The following is a 22259-nucleotide window of genomic DNA, read 5'->3' as shown; positions in this document are numbered from 1 at the left end:
TGATGAAACTTCTCAAAACAGGCTATTCCAAGGGCCTCTGGTTTTAGATTTCTTTCATGCAACCTTCCCAGACAGCCCTAGCTGAACGCTTGTATATGCCATGCAAGTTCAGCATTTTTGCAAAATGCTTAAAGAGAAATGTTTCCTATTTGCTCAGGCAGGGCAAGGTTAAAAGCATGAGACTCTAGCAAATATTCATCCACTACTGCAAAGAGAAAATTGATATTGGCTTTGAAATGCATACTTCAATACTACTTTAAAAAAGCACCAATGAAAGGGCTCGTCCGGGATTTGAACCCGGGACCTCTCGCACCCAAAGCGAGAATCATACCCCTAGACCAACGAGCCTTCGAAAGGCCTGCACCTCTGAAAAGCTAATACCAGCTCTAAGCACGCAATGAAGATCATGCTGGGGACTTTTTCATGCTTGGTCTGTGAATACACATGAAATTCAGTGTCAACTTACCCTTTCTCAAATGATATCACTATCATTTATAAGTGTCCCCTTTTATTTTGTCCCAGCATTGGACACGTCTTACAGGAAGTCAGCACTTATTTATCTATTTCTGCAGTGGCTAGACCCTAAAGAGAAAGAATAAAAAGCTGTTCATAACAACATAAGAAACACATGTTGCATTTTTTCTCAAATGCTTATTCCCTTTGTGCAAATCGGAATGCCAAGCTGAATAACTGGGTCACAGATTCTGGCTAATTATCTTTCCCTTGAATGCAAGTAGCAATAAAAACTGCCTAATGCAGGACTAAAGCATTCCTTGCAAGCCTCTAACATCATAACATAACTGAGCTGCTGGTAGCAAGCTAAGCAATACCTTCCCAAAATGAGAAGTACATGTGCTAATCCGCTCAATCAGCGCTCGATCAGGCGAGATATAGAAAAGGTGGAAAGGGTCCAAATGGCTGTCCCTTCCTTTTTAGGGTGGGTCCTTCTGACTATCATAGGATTGCTTGTATAAGTGGCCAGGGTCAGAGAAAAAACTTTCAACCCTTCTCAGTGTTCTATCCAGAAGCAGGCATTTTCTGTGCCTTTAATTTCAGGCTTTTCCCAGCAGTCTCTGTTCTGCCTATGTAAATTAACAAAAGCAGTGCTTATTCATCACTTACTCTAATGTCCTTACTGTCCAGAAAGCTCTGCCTAAGTATGCTTTTTTTCTTTTTCAGTGAAATTCTAAATGTTTTTTCTGCCCAGTCTATGGCAGTAGAATGCTGCTTATGATGCCACATTTTGTTGAATCACCAAGGTACAACTACAGAGGAATATATGAGTCTGAACGACATGGAACTCTTAGCTAACACATCACAATGTGTGATGCTTGCCAACCAAGCACTAGATTCTGGAGCGCTGATGATCAGAACATTCTGCTCCTGAAGGAAAGGAAAGACAGCTTGATGGAAAATAAAGTCTCATTATATTAACGCTCTCTCTCTCCCAATATCTATCTATCTATCTATCTATCTATCTATCTATCTATCTATCTATCTATCTATCTATCTATCTATCTATCTATCTATCTATCTATCTATCTATCTATCTATCTATCTATCTATCTATCTATCTATCTATCTATCTATCTATCTATCTATCTATCTATCTATCTATCTATCTATCTATCTATCTATCTTTATATATGGATACCTGCGTACACATACATATAGATATGCCATGCATTCCTTTAGATTTGTTCCAACCTCTTACCATTTATTTGAGAATCCCTACTTTTCAAGTGACTGCAAATGAAGTCATTTCCGGCACTTTTTGGCCGGTGCAAGGTAACAAAAACACATGCCAACTTTTAATACAAATCATTGGTCTCTTTATTAACGCGCACTGTCAAACATGGGGCTTTCACACGTCAGGTAAACATGATAACCAATACACAACAGAAGCAGATGTAGATTGCTTATCAATGCCAGGATAGAATAGTTGTGTATTGAGTAATAGAAGGGCCCCTGAATTGATACTTATTATATACAGCCTGTAAGATAGTGAAAAATGCAGGCTAGGAAAGGAGATGCAAATATCAATGTATTAGAAAAATACATAAAGAGGAGTGATTTGCTTTTATTCATTCAAGGCTAGAAAAAATCAACATACTATTGCAAGCATTCATACACCACCAAATAGAAATAAACAATTCTGACATTAAACGTAAAGGTGACGATGCATTTGTATCATCACCTTGAGAAGGGTCACCGAGGAATTGAGCCCAGGGCTTCTGCACTTAAACACCAGAAACACTCCACTAAACTAAGATGCCTGTTGGTGCCAACAATTCCCAAAGTTAATGCATGTTCTAGGTGAGCAATGAACAGAATGCAGGGCTCTTATGAAAGCGAGGTCTGTGAATCAACAGATACATCCACATGCCAATTACTTTAGTGTTTTTAAGAGAATTCACTTTCTTGGAATGAGTCTGCATGAAACCATCTTCAGGGCCTGGACAATTTCATGGCAAAACGGCACCTCTCAACATTGCAGCCAAGACAATATAACAACTGTTTCTGCCCGGTTTCGAACCGGGGACCTTTCGCGTGTGAGGCAAACGTGATAACCACTACACTACAGAAACAGATGTCTACAGTTGATTCTTCTGTGATGAAACTTCTCAAAACAGGCTATTCCAAGGGCCTCTGGTTTTAGATTTCTTTCATGCAACCTTCCCAGACAGCCCTAGCTGAACGCTTGTATATGCCATGCAAGTTCAGCATTTTTGCAAAATGCTTAAAGAGAAATGTTTCCTATTTGCTCAGGCAGGGCAAGGTTAAAAGCATGAGACTCTAGCAAATATTCATCCACTACTGCAAAGAGAAAATTGATATTGGCTTTGAAATGCATACTTCAATACTACTTTAAAAAAGCACCAATGAAAGGGCTCGTCTGGGATTTGAACCCGGGACCTCTCGCACCCAAAGCGAGAATCATACCCCTAGACCAACGAGCCTTCGAAAGACCCGCACCTCTGAAAAGCTAATACCAGCTCTAAGCACGCAATGAAGATCATGCTGGGGACTTTTTCATGCTTGGTCTGTGAATACACATGAAATTCAGTGTCAACTTACCCTTTCTCAAATGATATCACTATCATTTATAAGTGTCCCCTTTTATTTTGTCCCAGCATTGGACACGTCTTACAGGAAGTCAGCACTTATTTATCTATTTCTGCAGTGGCTAGACCCTAAAGAGAAAGAATAAAAAGCTGTTCATAACAACATAAGAAACACATGTTGCATTTTTTCTCAAATGCTTATTCCTTTTGTGCAAATCGGAATGCCAAGCTGAATAACTGGGTCACAGATTCTGGCTAATTATCTTTCCCTTGAATGCAAGTAGCAATAAAAACTGCCTAATGCAGGACTAAAGCATTCCTTGCAAGCCTCTAACATCATAACATAACTGAGCTGCTGGTAGCAAGCTAAGCAATACCTTCCCAAAATGAGAAGTACATGTGCTAATCCGCTCAATCAGGCTCGATCAGGCGAGATATAGAAAAGGTGGAAAGGGTCCAAATGGCTGTCCCTTCCTTTTTAGGGTGGGTCCTTCTGACTATCATAGGATTGCTTGTATAAGTGGCCAGGGTCAGAGAAAAAACTTTCAACCCTTCTCAGTGTTCTATCCAGAAGCAGGCATTTTCTGTGCCTTTAATTTCAGGCTTTTCCCAGCAGTCTCTGTTCTGCCTATGTAAATTAACAAAAGCAGTGCTTATTCATCACTTACTCTAATGTCCTTACTGTCCAGAAAGCTCTGCCTAAGTATGCTTTTTTTCTTTTTCAGTGAAATTCTAAATGTTTTTTCTGCCCAGTCTATGGCAGTAGAATGCTGCTTATGATGCCACATTTTGTTGAATCACCAAGGTACAACTACAGAGGAATATATGAGTCTGAACGACATGGAACTCTTAGCTAACACATCACAATGTGTGATGCTTGCCAACCAAGCACTAGATTCTGGAGCGCTGATGATCAGAACATTCTGCTCCTGAAGGAAAGGAAAGACAGCTTGATGGAAAATAAAGTCTCAGTTTATATTAACGCTCTCTCTCTCCCAATATCTATCTATCTATCTATCTATCTATCTATCTATCTATCTATCTATCTATCTATCTATCTATCTATCTATCTATCTATCTATCTATCTATCTATCTATCTATCTATCTATCTATCTATCTATCTATCTATCTATCTATCTATCTATCTATCTATCTATCTATCTATCTATCTATCTATCTATCTATCTATCTATCTATCTATCTATCTATCTTTATATATGGATACCTGCGTACACATACATATAGATATGCCATGCATTCCTTTAGATTTGTTCCAACCTCTTACCATTTATTTGAGAATCCCTACTTTTCAAGTGACTGCAAATGAAGTCATTTCCGGCACTTTTTGGCCGGTGCAAGGTAACAAAAACACATGCCAACTTTTAATACAAATCATTGGTCTCTTTATTAACGCGCACTGTCAAACATGGGGTTTTCACACGTCAGGTAAACATGATAACCAATACACAACAGAAGCAGATGTAGATTGCTTATCAATGCCAGGATAGAATAGTTGTGAATTGAGTAATAGAAGGGCCCCTGAATTGATACTTATTATATACAGCCTGTAAGATAGTGAAAAATGCAGGCTAGGAAAGGAGATGCAAATATCAATGTATTAGAAAAATACATAAAGAGGAGTGATTTGCTTTTATTCATTCAAGGCTAGAAAAAATCAACATACTATTGCAAGCATTCATACACCACCAAATAGAAATAAACAATTCTGACATTAAACGTAAAGGTGACGATGCATTTGTATCATCACCTTGAGAAGGGTCACCGAGGAATTGAGCCCAGGGCTTCTGCACTTAAACACCAGAAACACTCCACTAAACTAAGATGCCTGTTGGTGCCAACAATTCCCAAAGTTAATGCATGTTCTAGGTGAGCAATGAACAGAATGCAGGGCTCTTATGAAAGCGAGGTCTGTGAATCAACAGATACATCCACATGCCAATTACTTTAGTGTTTTTAAGAGAATTCACTTTCTTGGAATGAGTCTGCATGAAACCATCTTCAGGGCCTGGACAATTTCATGGCAAAACGGCACCTCTCAACATTGCAGCCAAGACAATATAACAACTGTTTCTGCCCGGTTTCGAACCGGGGACCTTTCGCGTGTGAGGCGAACGTGATAACCACTACACTACAGAAACAGATGTCTACAGTTGATTCTTCTGTGATGAAACTTCTCAAAACAGGCTATTCCAAGGGCCTCTGGTTTTAGATTTCTTTCATGCAACCTTCCCAGACAGCCCTAGCTGAACGCTTGTATATGCCATGCAAGTTCAGCATTTTTGCAAAATGCTTAAAGAGAAATGTTTCCTATTTGCTCAGGCAGGGCAAGGTTAAAAGCATGAGACTCTAGCAAATATTCATCCACTACTGCAAAGAGAAAATTGATATTGGCTTTGAAATGCATACTTCAATACTACTTTAAAAAAGCACCAATGAAAGGGCTCGTCCGGGATTTGAACCCGGGACCTCTCGCACCCAAAGCGAGAATCATACCCCTAGACCAACGAGCCTTCGAAAGGCCTGCACCTCTGAAAAGCTAATACCAGCTCTAAGCACGCAATGAAGATCATGCTGGGGACTTTTTCATGCTTGGTCTGTGAATACACATGAAATTCAGTGTCAACTTACCCTTTCTCAAATGATATCACTATCATTTATAAGTGTCCCCTTTTATTTTGTCCCAGCATTGGACACGTCTTACAGGAAGTCAGCACTTATTTATCTATTTCTGCAGTGGCTAGACCCTAAAGAGAAAGAATAAAAAGCTGTTCATAACAACATAAGAAACACATGTTGCATTTTTTCTCAAATGCTTATTCCCTTTGTGCAAATCGGAATGCCAAGCTGAATAACTGGGTCACAGATTCTGGCTAATTATCTTTCCCTTGAATGCAAGTAGCAATAAAAACTGCCTAATGCAGGACTAAAGCATTCCTTGCAAGCCTCTAACATCATAACATAACTGAGCTGCTGGTAGCAAGCTAAGCAATACCTTCCCAAAATGAGAAGTACATGTGCTAATCCGCTCAATCAGCGCTCGATCAGGCGAGATATAGAAAAGGTGGAAAGGGTCCAAATGGCTGTCCCTTCCTTTTTAGGGTGGGTCCTTCTGACTATCATAGGATTGCTTGTATAAGTGGCCAGGGTCAGAGAAAAAACTTTCAACCCTTCTCAGTGTTCTATCCAGAAGCAGGCATTTTCTGTGCCTTTAATTTCAGGCTTTTCCCAGCAGTCTCTGTTCTGCCTATGTAAATTAACAAAAGCAGTGCTTATTCATCACTTACTCTAATGTCCTTACTGTCCAGAAAGCTCTGCCTAAGTATGCTTTTTTTCTTTTTCAGTGAAATTCTAAATGTTTTTTCTGCCCAGTCTATGGCAGTAGAATGCTGCTTATGATGCCACATTTTGTTGAATCACCAAGGTACAACTACAGAGGAATATATGAGTCTGAACGACATGGAACTCTTAGCTAACACATCACAATGTGTGATGCTTGCCAACCAAGCACTAGATTCTGGAGCGCTGATGATCAGAACATTCTGCTCCTGAAGGAAAGGAAAGACAGCTTGATGGAAAATAAAGTCTCAGTTTATATTAACGCTCTCTCTCTCCGAATATCTATCTATCTATCTATCTATCTATCTATCTATCTATCTATCTATCTATCTATCTATCTATCTATCTATCTATCTATCTATCTATCTATCTATCTATCTATCTATCTATCTATCTATCTATCTATCTATCTATCTATCTATCTATCTATCTTTATATATGGATACCTGCGTACACATACATATAGATATGCCATGCATTCCTTTAGATTTGTTCCAACCTCTTACCATTTATTTGAGAATCCCTACTTTTCAAGTGACTGCAAATGAAGTCATTTCCGGCACTTTTTGGCCGGTGCAAGGTAACAAAAACACATGCCAACTTTTAATACAAATCATTGGTCTCTTTATTAACGCGCACTGTCAAACATGGGGCTTTCACACGTCAGGTAAACATGATAACCAATACACAACAGAAGCAGATGTAGATTGCTTATCAATGCCAGGATAGAATAGTTGTGAATTGAGTAATAGAAGGGCCCCTGAATTGATACTTATTATATACAGCCTGTAAGATAGTGAAAAATGCAGGCTAGGAAAGGAGATGCAAATATCAATGTATTAGAAAAATACATAAAGAGGAGTGATTTGCTTTTATTCATTCAAGGCTAGAAAAAATCAACATACTATTGCAAGCATTCATACACCACCAAATAGAAATAAACAATTCTGACATTAAACGTAAAGGTGATGATGCATTTGTATCATCACCTTGAGAAGGGTCACCGAGGAATTGAGCCCAGGGCTTCTGCACTTAAACACCAGAAACACTCCACTAAACTAAGATGCCTGTTGGTGCCAACAATTCCCAAAGTTAATGCATGTTCTAGGTGAGCAATGAACAGAATGCAGGGCTCTTATGAAAGCGAGGTCTGTGAATCAACAGATACATCCACATGCCAATTACTTTAGTGTTTTTAAGAGAATTCACTTTCTTGGAATGAGTCTGCATGAAACCATCTTCAGGGCCTGGACAATTTCATGGCAAAACGGCACCTCTCAACATTGCAGCCAAGACAATATAACAACTGTTTCTGCCCGGTTTCGAACCGGGGACCTTTCGCGTGTGAGGCGAACGTGATAACCACTACACTACAGAAACAGATGTCTACAGTTGATTCTTCTGTGATGAAACTTCTCAAAACAGGCTATTCCAAGGGCCTCTGGTTTTAGATTTCTTTCATGCAACCTTCCCAGACAGCCCTAGCTGAACGCTTGTATATGCCATGCAAGTTCAGCATTTTTGCAAAATGCTTAAAGAGAAATGTTTCCTATTTGCTCAGGCAGGGCAAGGTTAAAAGCATGAGACTCTAGCAAATATTCATCCACTACTGCAAAGAGAAAATTGATATTGGCTTTGAAATGCATACTTCAATACTACTTTAAAAAAGCACCAATGAAAGGGCTCGTCCGGGATTTGAACCCGGGACCTCTCGCACCCAAAGCGAGAATCATACCCCTAGACCAACGAGCCTTCGAAAGGCCTGCACCTCTGAAAAGCTAATACCAGCTCTAAGCACGCAATGAAGATCATGCTGGGGACTTTTTCATGCTTGGTCTGTGAATACACATGAAATTCAGTGTCAACTTACCCTTTCTCAAATGATATCACTATCATTTATAAGTGTCCCCTTTTATTTTGTCCCAGCATTGGACACGTCTTACAGGAAGTCAGCACTTATTTATCTATTTCTGCAGTGGCTAGACCCTAAAGAGAAAGAATAAAAAGCTGTTCATAACAACATAAGAAACACATGTTGCATTTTTTCTCAAATGCTTATTCCCTTTGTGCAAATCGGAATGCCAAGCTGAATAACTGGGTCACAGATTCTGGCTAATTATCTTTCCCTTGAATGCAAGTAGCAATAAAAACTGCCTAATGCAGGACTAAAGCATTCCTTGCAAGCCTCTAACATCATAACATAACTGAGCTGCTGGTAGCAAGCTAAGCAATACCTTCCCAAAATGAGAAGTACATGTGCTAATCCGCTCAATCAGCGCTCGATCAGGCGAGATATAGAAAAGGTGGAAAGGGTCCAAATGGCTGTCCCTTCCTTTTTAGGGTGGGTCCTTCTGACTATCATAGGATTGCTTGTATAAGTGGCCAGGGTCAGAGAAAAAACTTTCAACCCTTCTCAGTGTTCTATCCAGAAGCAGGCATTTTCTGTGCCTTTAATTTCAGGCTTTTCCCAGCAGTCTCTGTTCTGCCTATGTAAATTAACAAAAGCAGTGCTTATTCATCACTTACTCTAATGTCCTTACTGTCCAGAAAGCTCTGCCTAAGTATGCTTTTTTTCTTTTTCAGTGAAATTCTAAATGTTTTTTCTGCCCAGTCTATGGCAGTAGAATGCTGCTTATGATGCCACATTTTGTTGAATCACCAAGGTACAACTACAGAGGAATATATGAGTCTGAACGACATGGAACTCTTAGCTAACACATCACAATGTGTGATGCTTGCCAACCAAGCACTAGATTCTGGAGCGCTGATGATCAGAACATTCTGCTCCTGAAGGAAAGGAAAGACAGCTTGATGGAAAATAAAGTCTCATTATATTAACGCTCTCTCTCTCCCAATATCTATCTATCTATCTATCTATCTATCTATCTATCTATCTATCTATCTATCTATCTATCTATCTATCTATCTATCTATCTATCTATCTATCTATCTATCTATCTATCTATCTATCTATCTTTATATATGGATACCTGCGTACACATACATATAGATATGCCATGCATTCCTTTAGATTTGTTCCAACCTCTTACCATTTATTTGAGAATCCCTACTTTTCAAGTGACTGCAAATGAAGTCATTTCCGGCACTTTTTGGCCGGTGCAAGGTAACAAAAACACATGCCAACTTTTAATACAAATCATTGGTCTCTTTATTAACGCGCACTGTCAAACATGGGGCTTTCACACGTCAGGTAAACATGATAACCAATACACAACAGAAGCAGATGTAGATTGCTTATCAATGCCAGGATAGAATAGTTGTGTATTGAGTAATAGAAGGGCCCCTGAATTGATACTTATTATATACAGCCTGTAAGATAGTGAAAAATGCAGGCTAGGAAAGGAGATGCAAATATCAATGTATTAGAAAAATACATAAAGAGGAGTGATTTGCTTTTATTCATTCAAGGCTAGAAAAAATCAACATACTATTGCAAGCATTCATACACCACCAAATAGAAATAAACAATTCTGACATTAAACGTAAAGGTGACGATGCATTTGTATCATCACCTTGAGAAGGGTCACCGAGGAATTGAGCCCAGGGCTTCCCAGGGCTTCTGCACTTAAACACCAGAAACACTCCACTAAACTAAGATGCCTGTTGGTGCCAACAATTCCCAAAGTTAATGCATGTTCTAGGTGAGCAATGAACAGAATGCAGGGCTCTTATGAAAGCGAGGTCTGTGAATCAACAGATACATCCACATGCCAATTACTTTAGTGTTTTTAAGAGAATTCACTTTCTTGGAATGAGTCTGCATGAAACCATCTTCAGGGCCTGGACAATTTCATGGCAAAACGGCACCTCTCAACATTGCAGCCAAGACAATATAACAACTGTTTCTGCCCGGTTTCGAACCGGGGACCTTTCGCGTGTGAGGCAAACGTGATAACCACTACACTACAGAAACAGATGTCTACAGTTGATTCTTCTGTGATGAAACTTCTCAAAACAGGCTATTCCAAGGGCCTCTGGTTTTAGATTTCTTTCATGCAACCTTCCCAGACAGCCCTAGCTGAACGCTTGTATATGCCATGCAAGTTCAGCATTTTTGCAAAATGCTTAAAGAGAAATGTTTCCTATTTGCTCAGGCAGGGCAAGGTTAAAAGCATGAGACTCTAGCAAATATTCATCCACTACTGCAAAGAGAAAATTGATATTGGCTTTGAAATGCATACTTCAATACTACTTTAAAAAAGCACCAATGAAAGGGCTCGTCTGGGATTTGAACCCGGGACCTCTCGCACCCAAAGCGAGAATCATACCCCTAGACCAACGAGCCTTCGAAAGACCCGCACCTCTGAAAAGCTAATACCAGCTCTAAGCACGCAATGAAGATCATGCTGGGGACTTTTTCATGCTTGGTCTGTGAATACACATGAAATTCAGTGTCAACTTACCCTTTCTCAAATGATATCACTATCATTTATAAGTGTCCCCTTTTATTTTGTCCCAGCATTGGACACGTCTTACAGGAAGTCAGCACTTATTTATCTATTTCTGCAGTGGCTAGACCCTAAAGAGAAAGAATAAAAAGCTGTTCATAACAACATAAGAAACACATGTTGCATTTTTTCTCAAATGCTTATTCCCTTTGTGCAAATCGGAATGCCAAGCTGAATAACTGGGTCACAGATTCTGGCTAATTATCTTTCCCTTGAATGCAAGTAGCAATAAAAACTGCCTAATGCAGGACTAAAGCATTCCTTGCAAGCCTCTAACATCATAACATAACTGAGCTGCTGGTAGCAAGCTAAGCAATACCTTCCCAAAATGAGAAGTACATGTGCTAATCCGCTCAATCAGGCTCGATCAGGCGAGATATAGAAAAGGTGGAAAGGGTCCAAATGGCTGTCCCTTCCTTTTTAGGGTGGGTCCTTCTGACTATCATAGGATTGCTTGTATAAGTGGCCAGGGTCAGAGAAAAAACTTTCAACCCTTCTCAGTGTTCTATCCAGAAGCAGGCATTTTCTGTGCCTTTAATTTCAGGCTTTTCCCAGCAGTCTCTGTTCTGCCTATGTAAATTAACAAAAGCAGTGCTTATTCATCACTTACTCTAATGTCCTTACTGTCCAGAAAGCTCTGCCTAAGTATGCTTTTTTTCTTTTTCAGTGAAATTCTAAATGTTTTTTCTGCCCAGTCTATGGCAGTAGAATGCTGCTTATGATGCCACATTTTGTTGAATCACCAAGGTACAACTACAGAGGAATATATGAGTCTGAACGACATGGAACTCTTAGCTAACACATCACAATGTGTGATGCTTGCCAACCAAGCACTAGATTCTGGAGCGCTGATGATCAGAACATTCTGCTCCTGAAGGAAAGGAAAGACAGCTTGATGGAAAATAAAGTCTCAGTTTATATTAACGCTCTCTCTCTCCCAATATCTATCTATCTATCTATCTATCTATCTATCTATCTATCTATCTATCTATCTATCTATCTATCTATCTATCTATCTATCTATCTATCTATCTATCTATCTATCTATCTATCTATCTATCTATCTATCTATCTATCTATCTATCTATCTATCTATCTATCTATCTATCTATCTATCTTTATATATGGATACCTGCGTACACATACATATAGATATGCCATGCATTCCTTTAGATTTGTTCCAACCTCTTACCATTTATTTGAGAATCCCTACTTTTCAAGTGACTGCAAATGAAGTCATTTCCGGCACTTTTTGGCCGGTGCAAGGTAACAAAAACACATGCCAACTTTTAATACAAATCATTGGTCTCTTTATTAACGCGCACTGTCAAACATGGGGTTTTCACACGTCAGGTAAACATGATAACCAATACACAACAGAAGCAGATGTAGATTGCTTATCAATGCCAGGATAGAATAGTTGTGAATTGAGTAATAGAAGGGCCCCTGAATTGATACTTATTATATACAGCCTGTAAGATAGTGAAAAATGCAGGCTAGGAAAGGAGATGCAAATATCAATGTATTAGAAAAATACATAAAGAGGAGTGATTTGCTTTTATTCATTCAAGGCTAGAAAAAATCAACATACTATTGCAAGCATTCATACACCACCAAATAGAAATAAACAATTCTGACATTAAACGTAAAGGTGACGATGCATTTGTATCATCACCTTGAGAAGGGTCACCGAGGAATTGAGCCCAGGGCTTCTGCACTTAAACACCAGAAACACTCCACTAAACTAAGATGCCTGTTGGTGCCAACAATTCCCAAAGTTAATGCATGTTCTAGGTGAGCAATGAACAGAATGCAGGGCTCTTATGAAAGCGAGGTCTGTGAATCAACAGATACATCCACATGCCAATTACTTTAGTGTTTTTAAGAGAATTCACTTTCTTGGAATGAGTCTGCATGAAACCATCTTCAGGGCCTGGACAATTTCATGGCAAAATGGCACCTCTCAACATTGCAGCCAAGACAATATAACAACTGTTTCTGCCCGGTTTCGAACCGGGGACCTTTCGCGTGTGAGGCGAACGTGATAACCACTACACTACAGAAACAGATGTCTACAGTTGATTCTTCTGTGATGAAACTTCTCAAAACAGGCTATTCCAAGGGCCTCTGGTTTTAGATTTCTTTCATGCAACCTTCCCAGACAGCCCTAGCTGAACGCTTGTATATGCCATGCAAGTTCAGCATTTTTGCAAAATGCTTAAAGAGAAATGTTTCCTAATTGCTCAGGCAGGGCAAGGTTAAAAGCATGAGACTCTAGCAAATATTCATCCACTACTGCAAAGAGAAAATTGATATTGGCTTTGAAATGCATACTTCAATACTACTTTAAAAAAGCACCAATGAAAGGGCTCGTCCGGGATTTGAACCCGGGACCTCTCGCACCCAAAGCGAGAATCATACCCCTAGACCAACGAGCCTTCGAAAGGCCTGCACCTCTGAAAAGCTAATACCAGCTCTAAGCACGCAATGAAGATCATGCTGGGGACTTTTTCATGCTTGGTCTGTGAATACACATGAAATTCAGTGTCAACTTACCCTTTCTCAAATGATATCACTATCATTTATAAGTGTCCCCTTTTATTTTGTCCCAGCATTGGACACGTCTTACAGGAAGTCAGCACTTATTTATCTATTTCTGCAGTGGCTAGACCCTAAAGAGAAAGAATAAAAAGCTGTTCATAACAACATAAGAAACACATGTTGCATTTTTTCTCAAATGCTTATTCCCTTTGTGCAAATCGGAATGCCAAGCTGAATAACTGGGTCACAGATTCTGGCTAATTATCTTTCCCTTGAATGCAAGTAGCAATAAAAACTGCCTAATGCAGGACTAAAGCATTCCTTGCAAGCCTCTAACATCATAACATAACTGAGCTGCTGGTAGCAAGCTAAGCAATACCTTCCCAAAATGAGAAGTACATGTGCTAATCCGCTCAATCAGCGCTCGATCAGGCTCGATCAGGCGAGATATAGAAAAGGTGGAAAGGGTCCAAATGGCTGTCCCTTCCTTTTTAGGGTGGGTCCTTCTGACTATCATAGGATTGCTTGTATAAGTGGCCAGGGTCAGAGAAAAAACTTTCAACCCTTCTCAGTGTTCTATCCAGAAGCAGGCATTTTCTGTGCCTTTAATTTCAGGCTTTTCCCAGCAGTCTCTGTTCTGCCTATGTAAATTAACAAAAGCAGTGCTTATTCATCACTTACTCTAATGTCCTTACTGTCCAGAAAGCTCTGCCTAAGTATGCTTTTTTTCTTTTTCAGTGAAATTCTAAATGTTTTTTCTGCCCAGTCTATGGCAGTAGAATGCTGCTTATGATGCCACATTTTGTTGAATCACCAAGGTACAACTACAGAGGAATATATGAGTCTGAACGACATGGAACTCTTAGCTAACACATCACAATGTGTGATGCTTGCCAACCAAGCACTAGATTCTGGAGCGCTGATGATCAGAACATTCTGCTCCTGAAGGAAAGGAAAGACAGCTTGATGGAAAATAAAGTCTCAGTTTATATTAACGCTCTCTCTCTCCCAATATCTATCTATCTATCTATCTATCTATCTATCTATCTATCTATCTATCTATCTATCTATCTATCTATCTATCTATCTATCTATCTATCTATCTATCTATCTATCTATCTATCTATCTATCTATCTATCTATCTATCTATCTATCTATCTATCTATCTATCTATCTATCTATCTTTATATATGGATACCTGCGTACACATACATATAGATATGCCAGGCATTCCTTTAGATTTGTTCCAACCTCTTACCATTTATTTGAGAATCCCTACTTTTCAAGTGACTGCAAATGAAGTCATTTCCGGCACTTTTTGGCCGGTGCAAGGTAACAAAAACACATGACAACTTTTAATAAAAATCATTGGTCTCTTTATTAACGCGCACTGTCAAACATGGGGCTTTCACACGTCAGGTAAACATGATAACCAATATACAACAGAAGCAGATGTAGATTGCTTATCAATGCCGGGATAGAACAGTTGTGAATTGAGTAGAAGAAGGGCCCCTGAATTGATACTTATTATATACAGCCTGTAAGATAGTGAAAAATGCAGGCTAGGAAAGGAGATGCAAATATCAATGTATTAGAAAAATACATAAAGAGGAGTGATTTGCTTTTATTCATTCAAGGCTAGAAAAAATCAACATACTATTGCAAGCATTCATACACCACCAAATAGAAATAAACAATTCTGACATTAAACATAAAGGTGACGATGCATTTGTATCATCACCTTGAGAAGGGTCACCGAGGAATTGAGCCCAGGGCTTCTGCACTTAAACACCAGAAACACTCCACTAAACTAAGATGCCTGTTGGTGCCAACAATTCCCAAAGTTAATGCATGTTCTAGGTGAGCAATGAACAGAATGCAGGGCTCTTTTCAAAGCGAGGTCTGTGAATCAACAGATACATCCACATGCCAATTACTTTAGTGTTTTTAAGAGAATTCACTTTCTTGGAACGAGTCTGCATGAAACCATCTTCAGGGCCTGGACAATTTCATGGCAAAACGGCACCTCTCAACATTGCAGCCAAGACAATATAACAACTGTTTCTGCCCGGTTTCGAACCGGGGACCTTTCGCGTGTGAGGCAAACGTGATAACCACTACACTACAGAAACAGATGTCTACAGTTGATTCTTCTGTGATGAAACTTCTCAAAACAGGCTATTCCAAGGGCCTCTGGTTTTAGATTTCTTTCATGCAACCTTCCCAGACAGCCCTAGCTGAACGCTTGTATATGCCATGCAAGTTCAGCATTTTTGCAAAATGCTTAAAGAGAAATGTTTCCTATTTGCTCAGGCAGGGCAAGGTTAAAAGCATGAGACTCTAGCAAATATTCATCCACTACTGCAAAGAGAAAATTGATATTGGCTTTGAAATGCATACTTCAATACTACTTTAAAAAAGCACCAATGAAAGGGCTCGTCCGGGATTTGAACCCGGGACCTCTCGCACCCAAAGCGAGAATCATACCCCTAGACCAACGAGCCTTCGAAAGACCCGCACCTCTGAAAAGCTAATACCAGCTCTAAGCACGCAATGAAGATCATGCTGGGGACTTTTTCATGCTTGGTCTGTGAATACACATGAAATTCAGTGTCAACTTACCCTTTCTCAAATGATATCACTATCATTTATAAGTGTCCCCTTTTATTTTGTCCCAGCATTGGACACGTCTTACAGGAAGTCAGCACTTATTTATCTATTTCTGCAGTGGCTAGACCCTAAAGAGAAAGAATAAAAAGCTGTTCATAACAACATAAGAAACACATGTTGCATTTTTTCTCAAATGCTTATTCCCTTTGTGCAAATCGGAATGCCAAGCTGAATAACTGGGCCACAGATTCTGGCTAATTATCTTTCCCTTGAATGCAAGTAGCAATAAAAACTGCCTAATGCAGGACTAAAGCATTCCTTGCAAGCCTCTAACATCATAACATAACTGAGCTGCTGGTAGCAAGCTAAGCAATACCTTCCAAAAATGAGAAGTACATGTGCTAATCCGCTCAATCAGGCTCGATCAGGCGAGATATAGAAAAGGTGGAAAGGGTCCAAATGGCTGTCCCTTCCTTTTTAGGGTGGGTCCTTCTGACTATCATAGGATTGCTTGTATAAGTGGCCAGGGTCAGAGAAAAAACTTTCAACCCTTCTCAGTGTTCTATCCAGAAGCAGGCATTTTCTGTGCCTTTAATTTCAGGCTTTTCCCAGCAGTCTCTGTTCTGCCTATGTAAATTAACAAAAGCAGTGCTTATTCATCACTTACTCTAATGTCCTTACTGTCCAGAAAGCTCTGCCTAAGTATGCTTTTTTTCTTTTTCAGTGAAATTCTAAATGTTTTTTCTGCCCAGTCTATGGCAGTAGAATGCTGCTTATGATGCCACATTTTGTTGAATCACCAAGGTACAACTACAGAGGAATATATGAGTCTGAACGACATGGAACTCTTAGCTAACACATCACAATGTGTGATGCTTGCCAACCAAGCACTAGATTCTGGAGCGCTGATGATCAGAACATTCTGCTCCTGAAGGAAAGGAAAGACAGCTTGATGGAAAATAAAGTCTCAGTTTATATTAACGCTCTCTCTCTCCCAATATCTATCTATCTATCTATCTATCTATCTATCTATCTATCTATCTATCTATCTATCTATCTATCTATCTATCTATCTATCTATCTATCTATCTATCTATCTATCTATCTATCTATCTATCTATCTATCTATCTATCTATCTATCTATCTATCTATCTATCTATCTATCTATCTATCTATCTATCTATCTATCTATCTATCTATCTTTATATATGGATACCTGCGTACACATACATATAGATATGCCATGCATTCCTTTAGATTTGTTCCAACCTCTTACCATTTATTTGAGAATCCCTACTTTTCAAGTGACTGCAAATGAAGTCATTTCCGGCACTTTTTGGCCGGTGCAAGGTAACAAAAACACATGCCAACTTTTAATACAAATCATTGGTCTCTTTATTAACGCGCACTGTCAAACATGGGGTTTTCACACGTCAGGTAAACATGATAACCAATACACAACAGAAGCAGATGTAGATTGCTTATCAATGCCAGGATAGAATAGTTGTGAATTGAGTAATAGAAGGGCCCCTGAATTGATACTTATTATATACAGCCTGTAAGATAGTGAAAAATGCAGGCTAGGAAAGGAGATGCAAATATCAATGTATTAGAAAAATACATAAAGAGGAGTGATTTGCTTTTATTCATTCAAGGCTAGAAAAAATCAACATACTATTGCAAGCATTCATACACCACCAAATAGAAATAAACAATTCTGACATTAAACGTAAAGGTGACGATGCATTTGTATCATCACCTTGAGAAGGGTCACCGAGGAATTGAGCCCAGGGCTTCTGCACTTAAACACCAGAAACACTCCACTAAACTAAGATGCCTGTTGGTGCCAACAATTCCCAAAGTTAATGCATGTTCTAGGTGAGCAATGAACAGAATGCAGGGCTCTTATGAAAGCGAGGTCTGTGAATCAACAGATACATCCACATGCCAATTACTTTAGTGTTTTTAAGAGAATTCACTTTCTTGGAATGAGTCTGCATGAAACCATCTTCAGGGCCTGGACAATTTCATGGCAAAACGGCACCTCTCAACATTGCAGCCAAGACAATATAACAACTGTTTCTGCCCGGTTTCGAACCGGGGACCTTTCGCGTGTGAGGCGAACGTGATAACCACTACACTACAGAAACAGATGTCTACAGTTGATTCTTCTGTGATGAAACTTCTCAAAACAGGCTATTCCAAGGGCCTCTGGTTTTAGATTTCTTTCATGCAACCTTCCCAGACAGCCCTAGCTGAACGCTTGTATATGCCATGCAAGTTCAGCATTTTTGCAAAATGCTTAAAGAGAAATGTTTCCTATTTGCTCAGGCAGGGCAAGGTTAAAAGCATGAGACTCTAGCAAATATTCATCCACTACTGCAAAGAGAAAATTGATATTGGCTTTGAAATGCATACTTCAATACTACTTTAAAAAAGCACCAATGAAAGGGCTCGTCCGGGATTTGAACCCGGGACCTCTCGCACCCAAAGCGAGAATCATACCCCTAGACCAACGAGCCTTCGAAAGGCCTGCACCTCTGAAAAGCTAATACCAGCTCTAAGCACGCAATGAAGATCATGCTGGGGACTTTTTCATGCTTGGTCTGTGAATACACATGAAATTCAGTGTCAACTTACCCTTTCTCAAATGATATCACTATCATTTATAAGTGTCCCCTTTTATTTTGTCCCAGCATTGGACACGTCTTACAGGAAGTCAGCACTTATTTATCTATTTCTGCAGTGGCTAGACCCTAAAGAGAAAGAATAAAAAGCTGTTCATAACAACATAAGAAACACATGTTGCATTTTTTCTCAAATGCTTATTCCCTTTGTGCAAATCGGAATGCCAAGCTGAATAACTGGGTCACAGATTCTGGCTAATTATCTTTCCCTTGAATGCAAGTAGCAATAAAAACTGCCTAATGCAGGACTAAAGCATTCCTTGCAAGCCTCTAACATCATAACATAACTGAGCTGCTGGTAGCAAGCTAAGCAATACCTTCCCAAAATGAGAAGTACATGTGCTAATCCGCTCAATCAGCGCTCGATCAGGCGAGATATAGAAAAGGTGGAAAGGGTCCAAATGGCTGTCCCTTCCTTTTTAGGGTGGGTCCTTCTGACTATCATAGGATTGCTTGTATAAGTGGCCAGGGTCAGAGAAAAAACTTTCAACCCTTCTCAGTGTTCTATCCAGAAGCAGGCATTTTCTGTGCCTTTAATTTCAGGCTTTTCCCAGCAGTCTCTGTTCTGCCTATGTAAATTAACAAAAGCAGTGCTTATTCATCACTTACTCTAATGTCCTTACTGTCCAGAAAGCTCTGCCTAAGTATGCTTTTTTTCTTTTTCAGTGAAATTCTAAATGTTTTTTCTGCCCAGTCTATGGCAGTAGAATGCTGCTTATGATGCCACATTTTGTTGAATCACCAAGGTACAACTACAGAGGAATATATGAGTCTGAACGACATGGAACTCTTAGCTAACACATCACAATGTGTGATGCTTGCCAACCAAGCACTAGATTCTGGAGCGCTGATGATCAGAACATTCTGCTCCTGAAGGAAAGGAAAGACAGCTTGATGGAAAATAAAGTCTCAGTTTATATTAACGCTCTCTCTCTCCGAATATCTATCTATCTATCTATCTATCTATCTATCTATCTATCTATCTATCTATCTATCTATCTATCTATCTATCTATCTATCTATCTATCTATCTATCTATCTATCTATCTATCTATCTATCTATCTATCTATCTATCTATCTATCTATCTATCTATCTATCTATCTATCTATCTTTATATATGGATACCTGCGTACACATACATATAGATATGCCATGCATTCCTTTAGATTTGTTCCAACCTCTTACCATTTATTTGAGAATCCCTACTTTTCAAGTGACTGCAAATGAAGTCATTTCCGGCACTTTTTGGCCGGTGCAAGGTAACAAAAACACATGCCAACTTTTAATACAAATCATTGGTCTCTTTATTAACGCGCACTGTCAAACATGGGGCTTTCACACGTCAGGTAAACATGATAACCAATACACAACAGAAGCAGATGTAGATTGCTTATCAATGCCAGGATAGAATAGTTGTGAATTGAGTAATAGAAGGGCCCCTGAATTGATACTTATTATATACAGCCTGTAAGATAGTGAAAAATGCAGGCTAGGAAAGGAGATGCAAATATCAATGTATTAGAAAAATACATAAAGAGGAGTGATTTGCTTTTATTCATTCAAGGCTAGAAAAAATCAACATACTATTGCAAGCATTCATACACCACCAAATAGAAATAAACAATTCTGACATTAAACGTAAAGGTGATGATGCATTTGTATCATCACCTTGAGAAGGGTCACCGAGGAATTGAGCCCAGGGCTTCTGCACTTAAACACCAGAAACACTCCACTAAACTAAGATGCCTGTTGGTGCCAACAATTCCCAAAGTTAATGCATGTTCTAGGTGAGCAATGAACAGAATGCAGGGCTCTTATGAAAGCGAGGTCTGTGAATCAACAGATACATCCACATGCCAATTACTTTAGTGTTTTTAAGAGAATTCACTTTCTTGGAATGAGTCTGCATGAAACCATCTTCAGGGCCTGGACAATTTCATGGCAAAACGGCACCTCTCAACATTGCAGCCAAGACAATATAACAACTGTTTCTGCCCGGTTTCGAACCGGGGACCTTTCGCGTGTGAGGCGAACGTGATAACCACTACACTACAGAAACAGATGTCTACAGTTGATTCTTCTGTGATGAAACTTCTCAAAACAGGCTATTCCAAGGGCCTCTGGTTTTAGATTTCTTTCATGCAACCTTCCCAGACAGCCCTAGCTGAACGCTTGTATATGCCATGCAAGTTCAGCATTTTTGCAAAATGCTTAAAGAGAAATGTTTCCTATTTGCTCAGGCAGGGCAAGGTTAAAAGCATGAGACTCTAGCAAATATTCATCCACTACTGCAAAGAGAAAATTGATATTGGCTTTGAAATGCATACTTCAATACTACTTTAAAAAAGCACCAATGAAAGGGCTCGTCCGGGATTTGAACCCGGGACCTCTCGCACCCAAAGCGAGAATCATACCCCTAGACCAACGAGCCTTCGAAAGGCACCTCTGAAAAGCTAATACCAGCTCTAAGCACGCAATGAAGATCATGCTGGGGACTTTTTCATGCTTGGTCTGTGAATACACATGAAATTCAGTGTCAACTTACCCTTTCTCAAATGATATCACTATCATTTATAAGTGTCCCCTTTTATTTTGTCCCAGCATTGGACACGTCTTACAGGAAGTCAGCACTTATTTATCTATTTCTGCAGTGGCTAGACCCTAAAGAGAAAGAATAAAAAGCTGTTCATAACAACATAAGAAACACATGTTGCATTTTTTCTCAAATGCTTATTCCCTTTGTGCAAATCGGAATGCCAAGCTGAATAACTGGGTCACAGATTCTGGCTAATTATCTTTCCCTTGAATGCAAGTAGCAATAAAAACTGCCTAATGCAGGACTAAAGCATTCCTTGCAAGCCTCTAACATCATAACATAACTGAGCTGCTGGTAGCAAGCTAAGCAATACCTTCCCAAAATGAGAAGTACATGTGCTAATCCGCTCAATCAGCGCTCGATCAGGCGAGATATAGAAAAGGTGGAAAGGGTCCAAATGGCTGTCCCTTCCTTTTTAGGGTGGGTCCTTCTGACTATCATAGGATTGCTTGTATAAGTGGCCAGGGTCAGAGAAAAAACTTTCAACCCTTCTCAGTGTTCTATCCAGAAGCAGGCATTTTCTGTGCCTTTAATTTCAGGCTTTTCCCAGCAGTCTCTGTTCTGCCTATGTAAATTAACAAAAGCAGTGCTTATTCATCACTTACTCTAATGTCCTTACTGTCCAGAAAGCTCTGCCTAAGTATGCTTTTTTTCTTTTTCAGTGAAATTCTAAATGTTTTTTCTGCCCAGTCTATGGCAGTAGAATGCTGCTTATGATGCCACATTTTGTTGAATCACCAAGGTACAACTACAGAGGAATATATGAGTCTGAACGACATGGAACTCTTAGCTAACACATCACAATGTGTGATGCTTGCCAACCAAGCACTAGATTCTGGAGCGCTGATGATCAGAACATTCTGCTCCTGAAGGAAAGGAAAGACAGCTTGATGGAAAATAAAGTCTCATTATATTAACGCTCTCTCTCT

At 39.5% G+C, this 22259-nt stretch overlaps 15 non-coding genes across 15 annotated transcripts; all 15 read right to left on the bottom strand.

Moving 5' to 3' along the window:
• Window positions 1-276: 276 nt before the first annotated feature.
• On the bottom strand, window positions 277-348 carry TRNAP-UGG (transfer RNA proline (anticodon UGG)). The gene has a single exon. It is a non-coding gene; the product is annotated as a tRNA-Pro (tRNA).
• Window positions 349-2515: 2167 nt separating this feature from the next.
• Window positions 2516-2588, bottom strand: TRNAV-CAC (transfer RNA valine (anticodon CAC)). Its single transcript has one exon. It is a non-coding gene; the product is annotated as a tRNA-Val (tRNA).
• A 2564-nt stretch (window positions 2589-5152) lies between these two features.
• On the bottom strand, window positions 5153-5225 carry TRNAV-CAC (transfer RNA valine (anticodon CAC)). The gene has a single exon. It is a non-coding gene; the product is annotated as a tRNA-Val (tRNA).
• Window positions 5226-5525: 300 nt separating this feature from the next.
• On the bottom strand, window positions 5526-5597 carry TRNAP-UGG (transfer RNA proline (anticodon UGG)). The gene has a single exon. It is a non-coding gene; the product is annotated as a tRNA-Pro (tRNA).
• Window positions 5598-7730: 2133 nt separating this feature from the next.
• TRNAV-CAC (transfer RNA valine (anticodon CAC)) lies at window positions 7731-7803 on the bottom strand. Its single transcript has one exon. It is a non-coding gene; the product is annotated as a tRNA-Val (tRNA).
• A 300-nt stretch (window positions 7804-8103) lies between these two features.
• On the bottom strand, window positions 8104-8175 carry TRNAP-UGG (transfer RNA proline (anticodon UGG)). The gene has a single exon. It is a non-coding gene; the product is annotated as a tRNA-Pro (tRNA).
• A 2109-nt stretch (window positions 8176-10284) lies between these two features.
• On the bottom strand, window positions 10285-10357 carry TRNAV-CAC (transfer RNA valine (anticodon CAC)). Its single transcript has one exon. It is a non-coding gene; the product is annotated as a tRNA-Val (tRNA).
• A 2528-nt stretch (window positions 10358-12885) lies between these two features.
• On the bottom strand, window positions 12886-12958 carry TRNAV-CAC (transfer RNA valine (anticodon CAC)). Its single transcript has one exon. It is a non-coding gene; the product is annotated as a tRNA-Val (tRNA).
• Window positions 12959-13258: 300 nt separating this feature from the next.
• Window positions 13259-13330, bottom strand: TRNAP-UGG (transfer RNA proline (anticodon UGG)). Its single transcript has one exon. It is a non-coding gene; the product is annotated as a tRNA-Pro (tRNA).
• A 2163-nt stretch (window positions 13331-15493) lies between these two features.
• Window positions 15494-15566, bottom strand: TRNAV-CAC (transfer RNA valine (anticodon CAC)). Its single transcript has one exon. It is a non-coding gene; the product is annotated as a tRNA-Val (tRNA).
• Window positions 15567-15866: 300 nt separating this feature from the next.
• On the bottom strand, window positions 15867-15938 carry TRNAP-UGG (transfer RNA proline (anticodon UGG)). Its single transcript has one exon. It is a non-coding gene; the product is annotated as a tRNA-Pro (tRNA).
• A 2184-nt stretch (window positions 15939-18122) lies between these two features.
• TRNAV-CAC (transfer RNA valine (anticodon CAC)) lies at window positions 18123-18195 on the bottom strand. The gene has a single exon. It is a non-coding gene; the product is annotated as a tRNA-Val (tRNA).
• Window positions 18196-18495: 300 nt separating this feature from the next.
• Window positions 18496-18567, bottom strand: TRNAP-UGG (transfer RNA proline (anticodon UGG)). The gene has a single exon. It is a non-coding gene; the product is annotated as a tRNA-Pro (tRNA).
• A 2153-nt stretch (window positions 18568-20720) lies between these two features.
• TRNAV-CAC (transfer RNA valine (anticodon CAC)) lies at window positions 20721-20793 on the bottom strand. Its single transcript has one exon. It is a non-coding gene; the product is annotated as a tRNA-Val (tRNA).
• Window positions 20794-21093: 300 nt separating this feature from the next.
• Window positions 21094-21165, bottom strand: TRNAP-UGG (transfer RNA proline (anticodon UGG)). The gene has a single exon. It is a non-coding gene; the product is annotated as a tRNA-Pro (tRNA).
• Between the last annotated feature and the right edge of the window lie 1094 nt (window positions 21166-22259).

The sequence above is a fragment of the Lissotriton vulgaris genome, unplaced genomic scaffold, assembly GCF_964263255.1.
Source record: "Lissotriton vulgaris unplaced genomic scaffold, aLisVul1.2 SCAFFOLD_1545, whole genome shotgun sequence".
NCBI lineage: Eukaryota > Metazoa > Chordata > Amphibia > Caudata > Salamandridae > Lissotriton > Lissotriton vulgaris.
The sequence above is the reverse complement of the archived record's forward strand: the minus strand, read 5'-3'. Positions and strand labels throughout refer to the sequence as shown.